The sequence below is a fragment of the Marmota marmota genome, unplaced genomic scaffold (genome assembly GCF_001458135.2).
Source record: "Marmota marmota marmota unplaced genomic scaffold, marMar, whole genome shotgun sequence".
Taxonomy (NCBI): domain Eukaryota; kingdom Metazoa; phylum Chordata; class Mammalia; order Rodentia; family Sciuridae; genus Marmota; species Marmota marmota.
Window position 1 is genome coordinate 31812593 of NW_025999842.1, and position 17468 is coordinate 31830060.

The following is a 17468-nucleotide window of genomic DNA, read 5'->3' on the forward strand; positions in this document are numbered from 1 at the left end:
ATAATAAAAAAAATTAATTAATAATAAAAAAACATAGTAGAAAAATAAAATTGGAACAGAGAAAAGAATGTTAAAGAATGAAGAAAGAACAACTAATGTTTGATGACCTGTCAACTTGAAATGATTACAAAATTATAAATACGAGCTTTCTAAATTATGTATTTTTAGCTAAAATGAAGGACCAGAAAATAGGAAAATTGCTTTCCTTTAAAGACTTTGCAGATTTGGAACATGATTATCTCCAAACATTTTGTGATTATTTATCTCTCTATCTATTTTCCTGTTACCTGGTTACTATCTGAAATAACAGTGGATTCTGCTTTTCCTCATCTCTAATTACAATTTAATTCATGTCTTATAACTTTTTATAGTAGACGAGAGTTTCTTATTCTCTTTCTGAGATTCAGCATTACTATGAGAAACTGCCACTTTCTAATCAGAACTTTTAACCATATCATTTGAAAACCCAGTGATACTAAAATCTAATTAGCCGGGACCCCTGGGTCAGAGCTGCTCTCAGCCCTACAGCCTCTTTCTAGCCAGGTAAATGCAAGGAGGCAGAGATTCAGGCAGAGATCCCAGGCTGGGAGAGATGAGCTCTGTCTACAGAGGATCTTTGTGCCCTAGAACCCTGACAGCGGGATGAAGGAAGCACATCATGGAGACTTCTTGAGACATCAGGGTCATGTATGTGGGACAGATCACATAACACCCACCTGTGACAGCATTATTCTACCCATTCCATAGTAAAATAAGAAACTCTAATTCTCCTCACTCTGTTTGAGAAGAGAAATAATGGACATGCAGTTTTCTTTTTAATGACAGTATCATTGAAAAATACAAGTCTGCATTTTAATTCCCACAGTGAACACACTGACTCATTGCACAGAGGTTAAGGAAAACAGGAGAAGGAATTTTTTTTTGCCTCTAGATTGAGAATTCAAGTGAGAAGGGTCAAGTTGGAAAAGAATCACAATGTACAGATTATGATTAAATAAGAACTGTAAAAAATTTTTAAAAACACATTTTTAAAATTTGTTTTTCCCAATGACTTTTATTTCTTTGGAAATGTGTAAAATAGATATGTACATTTATATGTGCTAAAAAGATAAACTAAGGCATGATAAAATTCCTCTCTTTAAGTTTAAGCAAACAGCAACTCTTGAAATGGATAGGGCCAAACAAGAAATAGTTTGGGAGTTCACCAGAGGAACATGGGAAGGTTTCTATGAAGTGAATACAGAAGGGAAATAAAAGGAAAAAAACAAAAACAAAAAACATTGATTGGTTGCTCCTCCGCAGTTACTTTATTTGGTCTATTTCATTGGAAAATCCCTAGTTACATAATCATCTCTGTTGGCTGCTTCTGACTGGTTGAATTTAAATTTTGTTTTTATAAGAAACAAGGGCTTTACAAGACATTGTTCACGTTTTGCTTTTGATTGCAAATCAAGCAAGGTTGAAATCACTTATGAAATCTAACTAAATTTATTTGCTCAGGGATTCTTTAGGCTCATCCTTCATTTTGCTTTAGTATATGAAAAATGCACACATCCACATAGACTTAATTTATGTACAGATAAATATATTCAATGTATGTGAGTACATACATGTATGTGCATATTTAATTTGTTAATGGAGAACTTGCCATTTGTAAGTTGGATATTTTCTTCTAGTTGATGAGCTTTCAGCCTTCCTTTCTATATGATCCACTACCCTCTTGCTGAAGGACAATGATGCTCTAGAAGGTTGTGCATATGTATTTCATTTTGTATGGGCTCAGAAGATGCCCCAAACTGGGTCTTTGTCTTTCTAATGAATGTTTCCAAAGAATGAGGAGCAAAAAGAATTCTTCCAAGGCTTCAGTAGAAACCAAGTCCTAAAGCCTCAAAGGACCTGGTCTGATTGTTTCTGCTAAAAGATAGTTACTATTATTTTGGCATTTGGCCCTTCGAAGCTATCCCATTCCCAAGCTTGATTCTCAGCCACATATTGATTATATGGTCCTCCATAGCCTTCTAATAATTTGTGATTTTGCTTAAGCAAGTTAGAGTAGGTTTCCATTTTTTACTGCCAATTGTACTGCAAATGATACAAATGCCGAGAATATTCTCAATCTTGCTGTTTAACTCTATCCCAAAATAAAAATTTAAGACTACAAAACTGGCAGTTTTATGAAAAGGAAACTACAGCATTTGGAAAACAATAATTTTTGGACTTCAAAATACATTCTCCTGCCAGGCACAGTGGCACATACCTGTAATACCAGTTGCCTAGGAGGCTGAGGCAAGAGGATCACAAGTTCAAAGCCAGCCTCAGCAACTTATTGAGGCCTAGCAACTCAGACCTTATTTCTAAATAAAATATTTTAAAAAGTGCTGGGGATGTGGCCCTGAGTTCAATCCCCAGTACAAAAAAAAAAAAAATGCATTCTCCAAAAGTAATAAGAAATGACTAGACAAGGATCTGTGGTTTTGAAATTAGGAGTAAAAACTTGGCTTCCCATACATCTAAAATTTTTAATCTGTTATAATATTGTACTTTTTAATGATTACCATTAAACTGTTCTCCATTAAGATTATAAATTAACATACTAATATCAATATGGTTTTAAATTATATAAATAAAACTAAAACATTATTGAGCTATTTGTCATGCACAAGTTCATTCCAACTACCTTCAAAGTCATGTACTATGTGTAGACTGAAATCATGGGGTGTTTTATAAGAGTAATCACAAAAACCATGAAAAGTTATAATATCCTACCCCCAGTGGATAGACCCATACTATCATTAGGAATCATTTTTATATTTTAAGTTATCTTGAAATACAAAAAGTTTTTACTAAACTTTTTAGAAATATCCTTTTTTTATATTTTAGGCAAAATTCAAGGTATAGTGTAGTAGGAAGTTTCAAAATTGCTTTTATGGATAGTTGGAGAAGAGTTTAATAAGGTAAAGTCATCCTAGTTAAAGTTCTTGGCCAGGAATTAAATATATTAAAATTACACTATTAAACACTCCAAACAAGAGAATCATAAAACTTTTTGTAGTCAACAGACATAAACAACTATACGCATGCATAGATAACCTCTTAAGAGATTTATTTTTTTAAAAAATGATAAGACCAAATAATAAAAACAAAACAATTAGCTGACCTCTTATAAAACAACAAACAACTATGAGATACCTTTATCCATAATTATTTTGTTATTAAAAACAAAGATACACACACACCAGAGATATGAAAAATTGTGCTTTATATGTGTAATGTGAATTGTAATGCATTCTGCTATCATATATAACAAATTAGAATAAAAATTTTAAAAAAATAATTAGGCCCATTTTGTTTTCCTCAAAATCATTCCTTGTGTTAAACCTCCTTATTGGTTGAAATTTGAAAAGGAAATGGGATCTCTGGAGGGACCTCTACAGGAGATCTTCCAATGGCAGAATAAATTTAACAAATATGTAGGGAGCTAAATTCAGAAATGTGTCATAACAACACTTTCTCCTTTTATGTTTCTAAAAGCTTTGAAAGAAGATAATGGATGTAACATAGAATATGCAAACTTTAAACTATGTGAAGTTCTATAGAGAATATCAAACAGTGGCATTTACTGATAAAAAGCACAGGCAACATGAAAGCAAAATGGAAGATACTAATGGGCAACCAGCGACGTATTACTGCAGTTTTATCTTCCATGATGTGTTAAAGTAGTTTCTTCCAAACACCATAAATTTGCAAACTCTCCAAAAGATGCATTTAAAAAGCTGAAAAAGATGCAAAGGAAATATTGAGATTCTTAAAAAGCAACATAAAGTGCCCCAAGTATAAAGATCAGCACTTTTCAAGCATGTATCATCTCTCCCACTGGCACCATGTACAGCCTTTGTAGCTGCAAGGTGTTGACTGCTTCAAAGCACTCTAAATCTGTTCTATTTGCTTTCCCCAAAGCACCATAATTAAATCCAACAATCTGTATCAGCACTCAAGCAGATGACTTGCTGAAGAAAATTACACAACAGGACCACTCATTTTCCTTTAAAATTAGGACATGAAATTTCCAATGTACATTTACCTTTGTCAATAATTCTGTACTTTTCAAATGAAGTCTTTATGCTGTGTTTATTTTATATATTTTCTTTACTCTGGCATGTAACACAGAGCTTAAGATTATAGATTCCAAGTGATAACAAATATGTAGAGCAATAGGACCTTTCCAAATTTGCAGGTGGATGTGTAATTGACTCAAAATTGTTTGGCTGGACCTTCCAAAGCAATTCCACTTCTAGACACTAGGCACATTCCCAAGAATGTGTACACACACACACACACACACACACATACATACACACATGCCAGAGCAATCAAAGCATAGTCATTTTACTCATAATGGCCAAAGACAGGAAAGCAACCCAAAGGTCCATCAATTGCAAAGTAAAAAATATGTGATGTATTTATACAATGGTATTCCAAAGAACAAAGAAAAAGAACAATGATCAATGCATGCACCAATATGGATGAGAACCAGACACAGAAGAGTATAGATCATATGATTTCATTTGTGCATAGTTCTAAGATCAAGGAAAAAACTTACCAATTGTAATAGAAGTCAACGTGGTGACAGAATTCTGAGTGTGTATTGATGGGGAATGAGGAACACGAAAACCTGAGAGGGGGCTGAAACTTCTCTATTTCTTCATCTGGATGGTGGCTACATGGGTATGTGCATATGTGAAAAATTATTGAGTTGTGCATTTAGATTGTTGCATTTTCTATTTTGCTTTGTGAATTTTAAGATACTTTTATTTTGAATGTAAATAGCCATAGGAAACTGCAAAGTAAAGTACAGGAAAATTCTGTGCTTCCTCCCCCGTTACCCTCAAATTTAACATCTTACACACATACATTTTGATATCAAAACCAAGATATGAGATTAGTATAATCCATAGAGGTTATTCAAAGGTCATACATACACACTTTTGTGTGCATAGTTCTATTCAATTTTGTCATGTAGACTTATGTAACTATCATTTCAACAAGATATTCAATTGCTGTATTCTCCACAAGATTTCACTGATAGCCACACACAACCTCTCCCCCTTCCCGGACTCTGGCAAATTCAGATGTTCTGAACCTCTAACTTATTTCTCCTTACTGACCCATCCTCTTATTTCTCAAATACAACATACTGAAACATGCAATATATGTCGTTTTGAGACTGGAATTTTTATTGAGCATAATTTTTGAGATCCATCCAAATTGTTGTGTGTATTAATAATCTGTTCTTTTTTCATTAATAAATAGTACTCCATGAATATATCAGTTTGTTTAATGATTTACCCATTGAAAGACATCTGGATAATTTCTAGGTTATGGATACTATAAACAAAGTTGTTATAAACATTAATGTATATGTTTATGCAAGTAAATGGAGGCCTTTAGTTCTCTGGAATAAATACAGAAAAATATAATTTCTAGGATGTATGATATGTCTACTTTTAGTTTCAAATTTAAATTAAAATTACAATGTAATTTTAATGTGCATCTCTCTTTTTTGCTAAAGATATTGAACTTCTTTCATGTGTTTATTTGCTATTTATGTATCTTTTTTGGTGATGCTTCATGCATTATTCTTGCATTATTTTTATCAACACAAATGTAAAAAAAAATACCCTAAGAAAAAAGATTTCAGGCTCTGGAAAAAGACTCCTTTAATGTGAATCCCAGTTCTGCAACTTATCAGTTTGTAACCTAAAGAAAATTTCCTCCTTCTCAGTTCTAGCTTGCCTCAAACAGAGAATTGTAAGACATGAATATAAGTAGATCTACTAACTCAAGAATTCCTTGCAACATGGTAGTTGTGGTTTTCAGCATTCTTCAAGGTATGTTATAATACACTGCCTAAGTGTATTAGATCTATTAATTCAGTACATCCTTACAACAACCTTACAAAGTAGTTCCATATTTTATAAAAGAGGAAATGAAGTCATGGGAGGGAGTGTCAAATGATTTTCCCAAGACTAGCAAGCTGTCTGAGACAAGGCTGAAGAATTGAACTGTAGCACTCTGCTCCAGAATAGTGCTCTGAGCAAGAAGTTGTCAAATGGGAATGGAACTTCCTTCCCAATCCACTTACCTGCATCTGGATTAATTTCCTACCTCAACATTAAAAGACATGTGAGTTCAATCACCCAAGGTCAACCTCTAAGCTTTGCTTGTATCCAATCCCTATAGTTTGTTCAAGGATTTTATTTCTGATGTTATCTCCCTTCTCTTCTGCACTCTCAAGTTCTTCCTCCCACCTACATGACTTCATTAGTAGAGTCAAGACTTAACTGTTGATATCTTTTACACTTCTGATGACTTTGTATTTCTCTATAATTGACAGATATTGCTTTCTGCATTTTATAGCAACACTCCCTAAATGACACATCCATATTTTGGGGTTCCACTTCTTCATCTGTCTTTACTTCTAAGGAACTGTAACTAGACTTTGTTGCCACTACTCACTAGAAGAGCTCACATCACCTTATCAAGTCTCAAAAACCTTTATCTTTTCTCACCATTTAAACTATTGATTCCATCTTTTTTCTCAAACAGCTTTCCTTTAACTTTCTATTTCAATGTGATTGCTTAATTCTCCTACTTTCTTGGCAACTCTGTTTAAGTCTCCTTACTGACCCATCCTCTTAAAGAAAGCATGGCTCTTAACTCAATTCTCTTTTCTGACCTGCCCTCTCCCTACATGGGTGCACTCAGATGTATGGCTTTAAACACATTTATTGGTCAATGATTGCTGAATTTCCATCTTCGGCTATGACCCTCCAAAGAAGGGTTGAGAACTTGAGTTACATGTTCAACTGTCTAGTTGATATCTGTATCTAAATATACTATTGGCTTCTCAATAACTTTGATGTTATCCAAAACTGATTTGTTGATTGCCATGTACCCAGTACCCAAAACCTACCCTTCCTTCAGTCTTCCCACCTGCAGTTAGTAATGACAAGCCCAAAGCTTAGAAGATATTTTGATTCCTTTTTCTTCTACTCTACTTACACAATCCATCAGCAAATGTTCTGGCTACTTTGTAAAAACAGAGATTACAAATCAAGTCATGGGTTACCCACTGGTACCATGCTGTAATCTTTGAGATTCTGCTGCATTTTGTGTTCTTTCTTTTACTCTTGTCTTTCCATGCCTAGGCCAGACTGATCACCTGAAAGTACAAGTTAGATTTTATTATATATTTGCTTAAAATTATCCAGTGGTTTCTCATTGTATCTACACTAAAATCAAAACCATAATCCATAGAGGTTATTCATAGGTCATACATGCACACTTTTGTGTACATAGTTCTATGCAGTTTTGTAATGTAAACTTATGTAACTATCATTTCAATAAGATATTCAATTGCTATATTCTCCACAAGATTTCACTGAAATCATTTTTTTTTATGAAAAAAGCCCTATGGGGACTGAACCCCACTCATCTTTCTGAGTTTCACTTCTCCATGCTCCCCATTATTCACAAATTTCAGTCCACTGGCCTTTTAGCTATTTCTTAGGCATGTCTAATTTTTACTGCCAGGAGTTCTTGTGCTTTAGATATTCTCATGACATTTTTTGTTTGTTTGTTTTACTAATCAAATTTCTTTTCAAATTTCTCTTCTTCAAAGATATTCTTCTGACCAGCATAGTTTAAGTAATTATCTATCATTCCCTGTTATTTCATATGCTATGGTCTCCTCAGAGACTTTCCATTTTACTAATTTACTTAGCTTTAACTTTACATGAAATTGAAGCTACATTTAATTGTTAGCTTTTCTGTCTATTGTCTGTCTTACCACAACTTTCTCATCTCCTCCCTTAGAGAAAGTGATTTTTCAAAGCACAAGAATTTTGCTCTCTACTCTATTTCCATTGTCTACAATTTGGCTGGTATTTAAAATAATCCATCTGCTAAAATTATTAGGAGTTGTAATTGGTAGGTTAATTTAAAAAACTTAGATAGATATATACACTAAAATATAAAAATGTATATTCATTCAGGATCTTTTAATGTGTGAGCAAGTCCTTCAGGTGTGGGTACAATAATTAGAATGCCCACAGTCACTGTGTATGAATCACATTGTGAAAGCACCATCTGCAGTTACCAGACAACTAAGGATGAAGAAGCAATTAAAGACATTTGTGAAGCCTTCTGGAAGCAGACTTCTTTAAGATTTTTATGGTATTACCTTTTATGTTTTAGAATTACCTAAGCAAATTTAAATATTTATTTATTTATTTTGTGGTGCTGGGGATTAAATCCAGGGCTTTGTGCATGCAAGATAAACACTTTACAAACTAAGCTATATCCCAAGTCCTCTGTATCTTAATACCATTAATATTTTCAAAGGTTTTAATTTAGTTTTCATAGAAAAAACTCTGTCAGCTGTTGCTCAGATTTTATTGTTTGTATGTAACATGCCCAAATTATATAATTAAAATAATAACTGTGGTTGTTAAAATTAGGCTCAGGAATGCTTCTTGTTAACCTTTTAGAAAAGCAAGAAGGCTATGCATGAGCCTAAGTTTTCCAAACTCTCCTGAGTTCCAGCCTATAGGTAAATAACCTCAGAGTACTCCTGAGATTTTTTTTTTACAATAAACTTAATTAATAGAATTTTATTAAATATGAATCTTTATGTATTCTCATATTATAGTACCAAGAAACAGAGTAAAGATTTATATTTGTCCATCATCAAAAGACCATTGGGTAAATTTATATTAATTTATAGAAAATGTTGTTCTAAAATATTACAATTTCCTGCTTTGAAATTAGTGCAAATATTATGTATTTAATTAGATTCTTCATTTTTTTTTCCCAACTTCAAAGGATACATGACACTATAAATTCAGTTGTAAAGTCAAGACTGACTGGTGAACTAATAACAAATATCCATGGAATTATCCATGTTGTGAAAGACCTACATGGATGTCTTCTGCAACTGCAGATGTTATAGAATATGGCAAGCTGCTGATGAAACTATTTGAAATGAGTATTTTCTATAATTACTGTGTATATAATTTAATCCTATGACATAACTAATTTTCTGACATATCACTGAAAACATATTGACCATTTGTATCACATATAGATGCCATCCAATCTTCTCACAGTAACACACAAATTTCTTGCTTCTGTATTGGATAAGAGCTTAATACAAGAGATTCATTGTATGCACACTGTATAAAATTTAATGCGTAGTTCTTTCACATTCATATAGTATGCATTGCTTCATTTGAAATTCTGACTGGTACACAGTTACCTTATTAATAAACTTTTCCCAGAAATCATTTTTTTTACCCACTTGAAAGATAAAGGCTACACCTTTAGCCAATAGTAGAAGTTAATTTAGATACATTTTTTTTACATAGCGGTTAGTGAAGTTTAAACTGTATATTTTTTCTTTTTCTTTTTTTTTTTTTTTAGCCATACTGGGTATGGAACCCACATCCCTGAGCATGCTAATGAGTGCTTTGCCAAAAAGCTTCATCCCCAGTCCTGCATTCCTTGTATATAGCCCCCAATTTTTTTTAGGGATGTAGCAATGGTTACAATGCATAAAAGTTCCCTAACATTTGGAAAGCATTAGTTGTAATCAGTAGCAGACTATTAAGGTATTTGCAACTCTATCTTTGAAATTGTCTCATTAAAGTAAATGTAATGCATGCCTCATTAAAGAAATATTATATAATGCAAGCTTTCCTATTTATACCAAGCACAAGAATACTCAATACCCAAAATTTTCTTGAACTTTTTTAATTTTTAAGGAGACAATAACAATTTATATGTTAATAAAACCATTTTAAAATTTCTCTGAAAATTATTTCAATGCAGAAAATGAATACAGACATACCTTGGAGATATTTTGAATTGGAATCCAAACCATCACAAGAGACTGGATATCATGGTAAAGCATATAGTACAATTTTTTAGTTTCCTTACATCTAAAAGTTACACTTATAATAATATTCTATAGTCTATTAAGTGAACAATAGCATTATGTCTAAAAAATGCACATACTTTAAAATAACTTATTTATAAAACATGCCAATTACTGTCTGAGTCGTCAGCGAGTCATTATCTTTTGCTGATAAAGGGTTTTGCCCCAATGTTGATGGCTGCTGGCTACTCAGGGTAGCTGTGGCAACTTGTTAAATTAAGACAACAGCAAAATTTGCCAATCAAATGACTCTTTCACAAAAGAGTTCATTATAGTATGCGACACTGATAGCATTTTACCCACAGTGGAACTTCTTTCGTTAGTTATTGAAGTTGATCTCAAACCCTGCCACTGCTTTATGAATTAAGTTTATATTATAAACTCTTGGTTGTCATTTCAGTAGTGTCCACAGCATCTTCACCAGGAGTAGATTCCATATCAGAAAACCATTTTCTTTGTTCACCCATAAGGAGTAACTATTCATCTGCTAAAGTTTTATCATGAGATTTCAGCAATTCGGCACCATCTTCAGGTTCTAATACTAATTCTAGCTCTCTTGCTATTTCCACCATATCAGTGTTATTTCCTCCACTAAAGTCTTGGACCCCTCCAAGTCATCCATGAGGACTGGAGTTATTTCCCAAATTCTGTTAGTGTTACTATTTTTACCTCCTTCCATGAAACAAGAATGTTCTCAATGATATATAGAACAGTGAATCCTTTCCCCAGACCTACCAAAGGAATCATTATCTGACAGTTTTTTTTTTTTTCTTTTTCTGGTGCTGGGGATTGAACCCAGAGCCTTGTGCATGTGAGGCAAGCTCTCTACCAGCTGAGCTACATCCCCTGCCCTAAAGGAATCATTATCTGTAGTAGGTATATCCTTATGCAATATATTTCTTAAAATATAAGAGTTTAAAATTGAAATTATTCCTTGTGCCATGTGCTACTGAATGAATGTTGTATTAGTAAGTATGAAATAAAGATTAATCTCATTAAACAGCTCCATCAGAGCTCTTGGATGACCAAGTGCTTTGTCAATAAGCAACAATATTTTGCTTCTGCATCAGCACCTGCTGCTTCACTTTTCACTTTGGTGCTATGGAGACAGTTTCCTTCCTTAAAACCACAAGCCAACCTCCATTAGCTTCAAATTTCTTTTTCAGCTTCTTCACATCTCTCAGGCTTCATATAGTCAAAAAGAGTGAGGAACTTGCTCTGGGTTTGGAGTTAGCTCAAGGAACTGTGGTGGCTGGTTTGACCTTCTGTCTAGACCATGAAAACTTTCTCCCTATGGGTAACAGGCTTTCTTATCATTCATGTGTCCACTAGAATAGGACTTTGAATTTCCTTCAAGAACTTCTTCTTTGTATTCATAATTTGGCTAACTGGTATAAGAGGCCTAGCTTTCAAATGATCTCATCTTTCCACATGCTTTCCTCATTAAAGTTCATCATTTCTACATTTTGATTTAAAGTGAGAGACAAGTGACTCCTCATTCACTTGAACACTTAGAGGCCATTGTAGGCTTATTATGGGACTAATGTCAATCTTGGTGAGTCTCAGAAAATAGGGAAGCTTGAGGAAAGGGAAAGAGATAATGGAAAGACTAGGTGGGTAACAGTTGGCATAGTCACAACATGTATCAATTAAATTTTCAGTCTTACATGGGCACAGTTCATGGCTCTCCAAAACAATTACAATAGTAACATCAAAGATTACTCACTTATCACAGATGACCATTAAAGGTAAAATAATAATAAAAATTTTTGAAGTATTGAGACAATTACTGAAATATGTACAGAGATACAAAATGAGAAGAAAAATGGTATCAACTGATTGTCCAAAGCAGGGTTGCGGTAAAACTTCAATTTTTCAAAAAATAAAAGAAAAAAAGATATGAAAAAAAAGAAGATAAAGCCCACAATATTGGTGGAACACAGTAAAGGGAAACAAAACAAAGTGAGGGATGCCTGTAATTGATTTTGCTTAATTTCTTGCCAGCTAGGAACTTCCAAAGAGAACATTTATTTTAAAGTCAATTAAATATGATGCATCAATGGAATGCAGTTTGGAGGAGGAAGATGCATGCTGTGACCAAATTTAATGCATATCCTCAAAGTATCTAAATCCCCTGAACAGCTTTCCAATCAGCTGGTTCAGACTTAAGTCCTCAGTACATAAATCTTTTGATTAAAGAATATATTTGTACAACTTTAAATTGTATTCAGATAAAAGTCTTCTCATTCTGCCCTTAGTTGATACACCAAATATAATACTTTATACACTTTTCAGAGAATGAATATCAGCAAATAAGATCTGAGATCTCAAGCTAGGCATCCCGAAGTCTTTCACAGTGAGACTGTGTCAACATAGTAGATAGAATAATGAATGATTCCTTAGGTCTAACTCTGCTAATTAGTCTCACAATGGAAATTTGAAACATTTAGAACAGAACTGATGGGTTTCAATGAACTAGTCCAAACTCTGTATTTCACAAAATACCAAAACAATAAATACTTGAAGTATAGTGAGCTTGAGACATTTTTACAAGGTGAAAATACTAGTTAAGTTTAGCAAAAGTAAGTTTCCCTCCCAAATAATCAGTCAATGATTTGGAAAAATAAGCAAAAATCTTTAAAACTTTTACAAACTTTCCATGGGATCCATATCCTGTAAAGTGTGAAGCCCTGGGTAATCTAGCTTCCTGCACTGTTTATTTTTCTTTGTACAGCATTAAACAGCCAGCACACAAAACCAGGAGCCAGTGATGAAAAATGTCATAGAGACAGATACCTTCTAAGGCATTCCCTTGATGTGATTTTATGAATTCTTTCCAGAGTTTACACTCAGCTCTAATCAATCTAAACCTTACATCATGTTGAATTGAGATATTTTAATTTTTTTTCTTTAAGAAATCAAACAATTCACATTCAGCTGAAAGTTTTTGTATATTCCTGATTCCGGCTTAATGCAAATCCCAATTGTCCTAAATGTGTATTACTTGGCTCAGCCTACTGTAACCAATATCATGGAATTAAATGACAGATATTCACATCTCAAAGTTGTAGAGATTGGAAGCCAAGATCAGGGTGCCAACATGGTCAGGGTCTTGGTAAAATCCTTCTTCCTATTCTCAGCTTCTCACTGTCTCCTTAAGTGGTTAAAAAAACAAAAAAACAAAACAAACAAACAAACAAAAAACCAACAACAACAACAACAAAAAAAAAAACAAGGTCTTTTCCTGACTCTTTTTATGAAGCACTATCCCATATTAGGAGGGTATTATGAACCCTTATGAACCAAATTCTCCACCTCCAAATACCATCACAGTGGGAATTCAGATTTCAATATATGAATTTGGAGGAGGCACAGACACTCAGTCCATTGTATGATTCAATAGTGAATTTCATGTTTGTCACTTCCAAGAATATTTTTACCACAAACCTATTGTACATAAAAATACATAGTGTTGGTATCATGATGTCTATGTAGTATGTTAAGTCACTATTTTTAAATGGCCCTAAATTTTTAGCTTTACACTTATTGGCAAATTTTTTTCTGTGAGAATGTATATGTTACAATTCACTTTTTCTGTACATAGATGTTTAGGATGTTTTAATATTTGCTAATACAAATAATGCTGCAAATAAAAGATGTATGTTTTGTCAGGCATATGTTTAAGTGTCTATAAGGTATATGCCAAGTAATAGAATTTCTTAATTTTGATGTATATGAATCTTAAATTTTACTAGATGCTGTATAGTTGCTTTCCAAAGAGGTTGTACCAATTTATCTCTGACCATAAACATAAGATAAATATTGACCAACATTAGTTATTGGCATATTCTAAAAATATTGATCGGTATGATATATTTATTTTCTCTTTTATATAAAAGTTTGAAATTCCATAATTTTCCATGAAATTTAACAAATTTTCCTGTATTTATTGATCATTGAAATGTATTATTTTGTAAATAACCCACATTTATTTTCCTTTTCACTCAGTTCTTCTTCTTTTTTTTTTTTTCTTCTTCTTCTTCTTATTTTCTGGGTACTAAATATTTCTCAGATTTCCATTAGGGCAGGAAGTATTACATTTTTCTAAATTAAGAGAGGTCAATGATAAATGTTGATATTTTGCTGGAGGAATAACTCTCAATAAATTCTTAACACTCCTTCATATATTCTTTGTACTTGTTTTTCCCTATAAAGCTTAAAATTACTTTTTCAATTGTTATGTGATAAACATAGTGTTTCAGTAGGATTCTTAAATTATCACTTTGTAAATTAGGTACCTATGGCTTACATGTTCAATAAATTTGTTTATTTTTCTTTACTTAACTTTGAGGCATAGTCAATGCTGCATGTTTAAAGTATACAGTTTGCTGGCAAAGTAGCATGTGCCTATAATCCCAGCAATTTGGGAGGCTGAAGCAAAGAGGATCACAAGTTCCAGGTCAGGCTCAGCAAATTAGCAAGACTTTGTCTCAAAATTAAAAAAAAAATAAAAAAGGCTGGGGAGGTAGTACAATAGTAAAATGTCCCTAGGTTCAATCTCTAATACCAAATAAAAAACCTTACAAATAAATAAAGAAACTATGTGATTGAGTTTTGACATGTGTATATACTGTGAATTCATTATCAATATCAAAGAAAAACATTTTATTAATCCAAAAATATCAATGTGCCTCCTTGTATCCCATTATTTCCTTTTGTTCCTTCCACAGAAAAATTCTGACCTGTTTTCTATTCCTAGATTTAATTTGTAATTTCTGGAAATTTTTATCAATACAGTCATGTAGTATGCACTATTTTTACAGTTTCTTTAGTTTGGTACAATGATTTTATTAGCTATCCATGCTATAGTTGTGTGTATGATACTTTATATTTTACTTGTATGTTTGCTAACAGCTTAATCCTTACTTCAGAGTTGGATTGCATTGAGTGCATATACCAAGATTTTGTGACTGCATTTACTGTTAATGCATATTTGGATTGTTTCCAGTTTGAGGTTATTTATTTATACATGAAAGTCTGCTGTGCACGTTCATAGGTAAAACTTCATGTGAACATATGACTTACTGTTCTTGGAAACATACCCCTAAGAGTGGAATGATTGGGTCCCATGGCAGTTATTATCTTTTTATAAGGCTGACAAATTCTCTTCCAATTTTGTTGTTGCATGATACATTTTCACTGGGGTTATAGGAGAATTCCAAATCCTCCATATCCTGATCAATATGAGGTGTAGCTTGGGACTCATTGTTGTGTTGATTTCTCAGCTTGGCTTTTAAAATTTAAACACCAAACTCATTCCCAAAATTTGGGAATTCTGAGAAGACACTTTCGTTGTCTAACCAGAGCAAAAGCCAAGTCAGGTACCATTCTTTTTTATCTTCCTGCCAGGTATTGGGCTCACTTTTGTCCAAACTTCCATGGTATGACATTTCAAGGGCCCATGCTTTATAGAACCCTTTTTATAACTCCCTAACTTTCATAATCAAGACTCATTTCCTATCTATACATGGATTACCAGACTATTAAATCACCACTACTTCTCACCTCCCATTCCAACTGATTTCCAACCTGTACTTCTCTCCCACTTTTTATAATCTCCTTTCCTGGACTGTTTGCCTTTTGATTTTTTTTTCTGGGAAAAAATTAAGTAAAACCCTTTCATTATACTTTATTTATGCATATTTACCCTTTTGGTGAGTTCAACAGCAATACTTCTAGCCAATTAGCCCAATATATTCTCCACTATTTGCTTTGGTGTAAGCTAAACAACTAGAGTAAATTAGAAAAGTAGACTGAAAGAAAAGACTTGGAGCAACATTATTTACAGTAGCGTATAGGTGGAAACACCTTCCAAATTGAGTAATGGATGAGTGAATAAGCAAAATACAGTATGGACTTAAAATTAAATACTATTCAGCTCTAGAAGAGAATAAAATTTTGCCATATATACAACATGAAATGCCTTAAGAATGTAACAAGCCAGTCACCAAAAGACAATAGTAAATGATTACACTTTTGGGAGGTATCTAAAGTGATGCAATTCAAAGAAACAGAAAGGAGATGGTTATTATTAAGGACTGAATAAAAAGAGAAAAGTGTTTTTAATGGGTATGGAGTTCCCAATTTGCAAGATGAAAAAGTTCTGGAGATGTGATTAAAGCAAAGTGAATATACTTAATACTATCAAAGTGTACCCTTAATAATAGTTCAGGTTGCAAATTTCTTATTATGTGTTTTTACCACAATAAAAATAAACAGATGTAAGAAAGATTTGGGATGTTTCCTTTCTATTGATTCTGAGAAATTGTCTTCCGGTTTCTTCTGAGCTAAGGAGATTACTAACTTTTCCCACAAACATTGGCATGCGTATTTAAGAAAGCTTTTGAGCAGCACCAACAACAATAGCTTCACTGTGATGAATTTTTGAATACTGAATGAAGTCAAGAGAATTTGAAAAGATTTGGACTCACTGTGACCTCTACTCTCTGAAGTTCAGATTCCATTGCTCAAAGGGCACTTGAGTTTCCTACTTAACAGATGTCAGCTGAAGCATGAGATTCCATTGAGCTTAAAGGCAACTCCCTCTACACTTTCTTTATCAACAGTGAAACTCAAAAGAAATGGTTCTCTGTGAACTATGACAATTCCATTTTATGGAAAAATTGTGTATATTCACATCTGATAATCTTGAAACATATCTTACCTTAGTATACAATACTCTTGACAATATGAAAACAAACAATAGTGGAGCCTGCTATATCTAATTTAAAGCAGAAATAATACAAGCAGCTTTATCTTAAATAGGTATGGGATTATATAAATATACATGGAGAAATATATATATTCAGATATTTTATGTATAATACCAAGATAAATTGCCTGAATATACAATTGATATTTTCAGACTATCATTGTGAAAGCAGTTATTAAATTTTCTTTATCTACTTCCAATTATAGATTATAGATGTTTTCTGAAGAACATATGGAAGTGCCCACTAAAAACCTTCCAGTGCAATTCAGTAACTTTAGTCTTTTGTGGAATCATTTTGCAGAACACCTTTTCTGAATAGCTTCTTTTATAAATCTGAATTTGTATTTTGAGTTGCTTATAAAGTTCACTCAGCATGATGGAGTTTAGAGTTAAAATTTTGAGGAGAGAGAGAAAAACATATTCCTGTCAGTAAAATCCTTTTAATAAACATTTTAAGGAAACTGATATATGATGGTAGATTTTCAGACTTTGTAGCATTCCTTTGTGAGAAATTTTTAGAGTAGATCTGCTGTTTTGAGTAACAATGACACCTTAGTGATGAAATATAATTTCCCTGCCACTTCCTTTGCACTTTCAGTTTACTTTCAAGATTGCAATTAATACTTATATTTTTCAATAATTCTCAGTCATTATTTTAAAAGATAGTGTTCTTTGAGGTTGTAGAAGCCAAGTGGTTAGAAA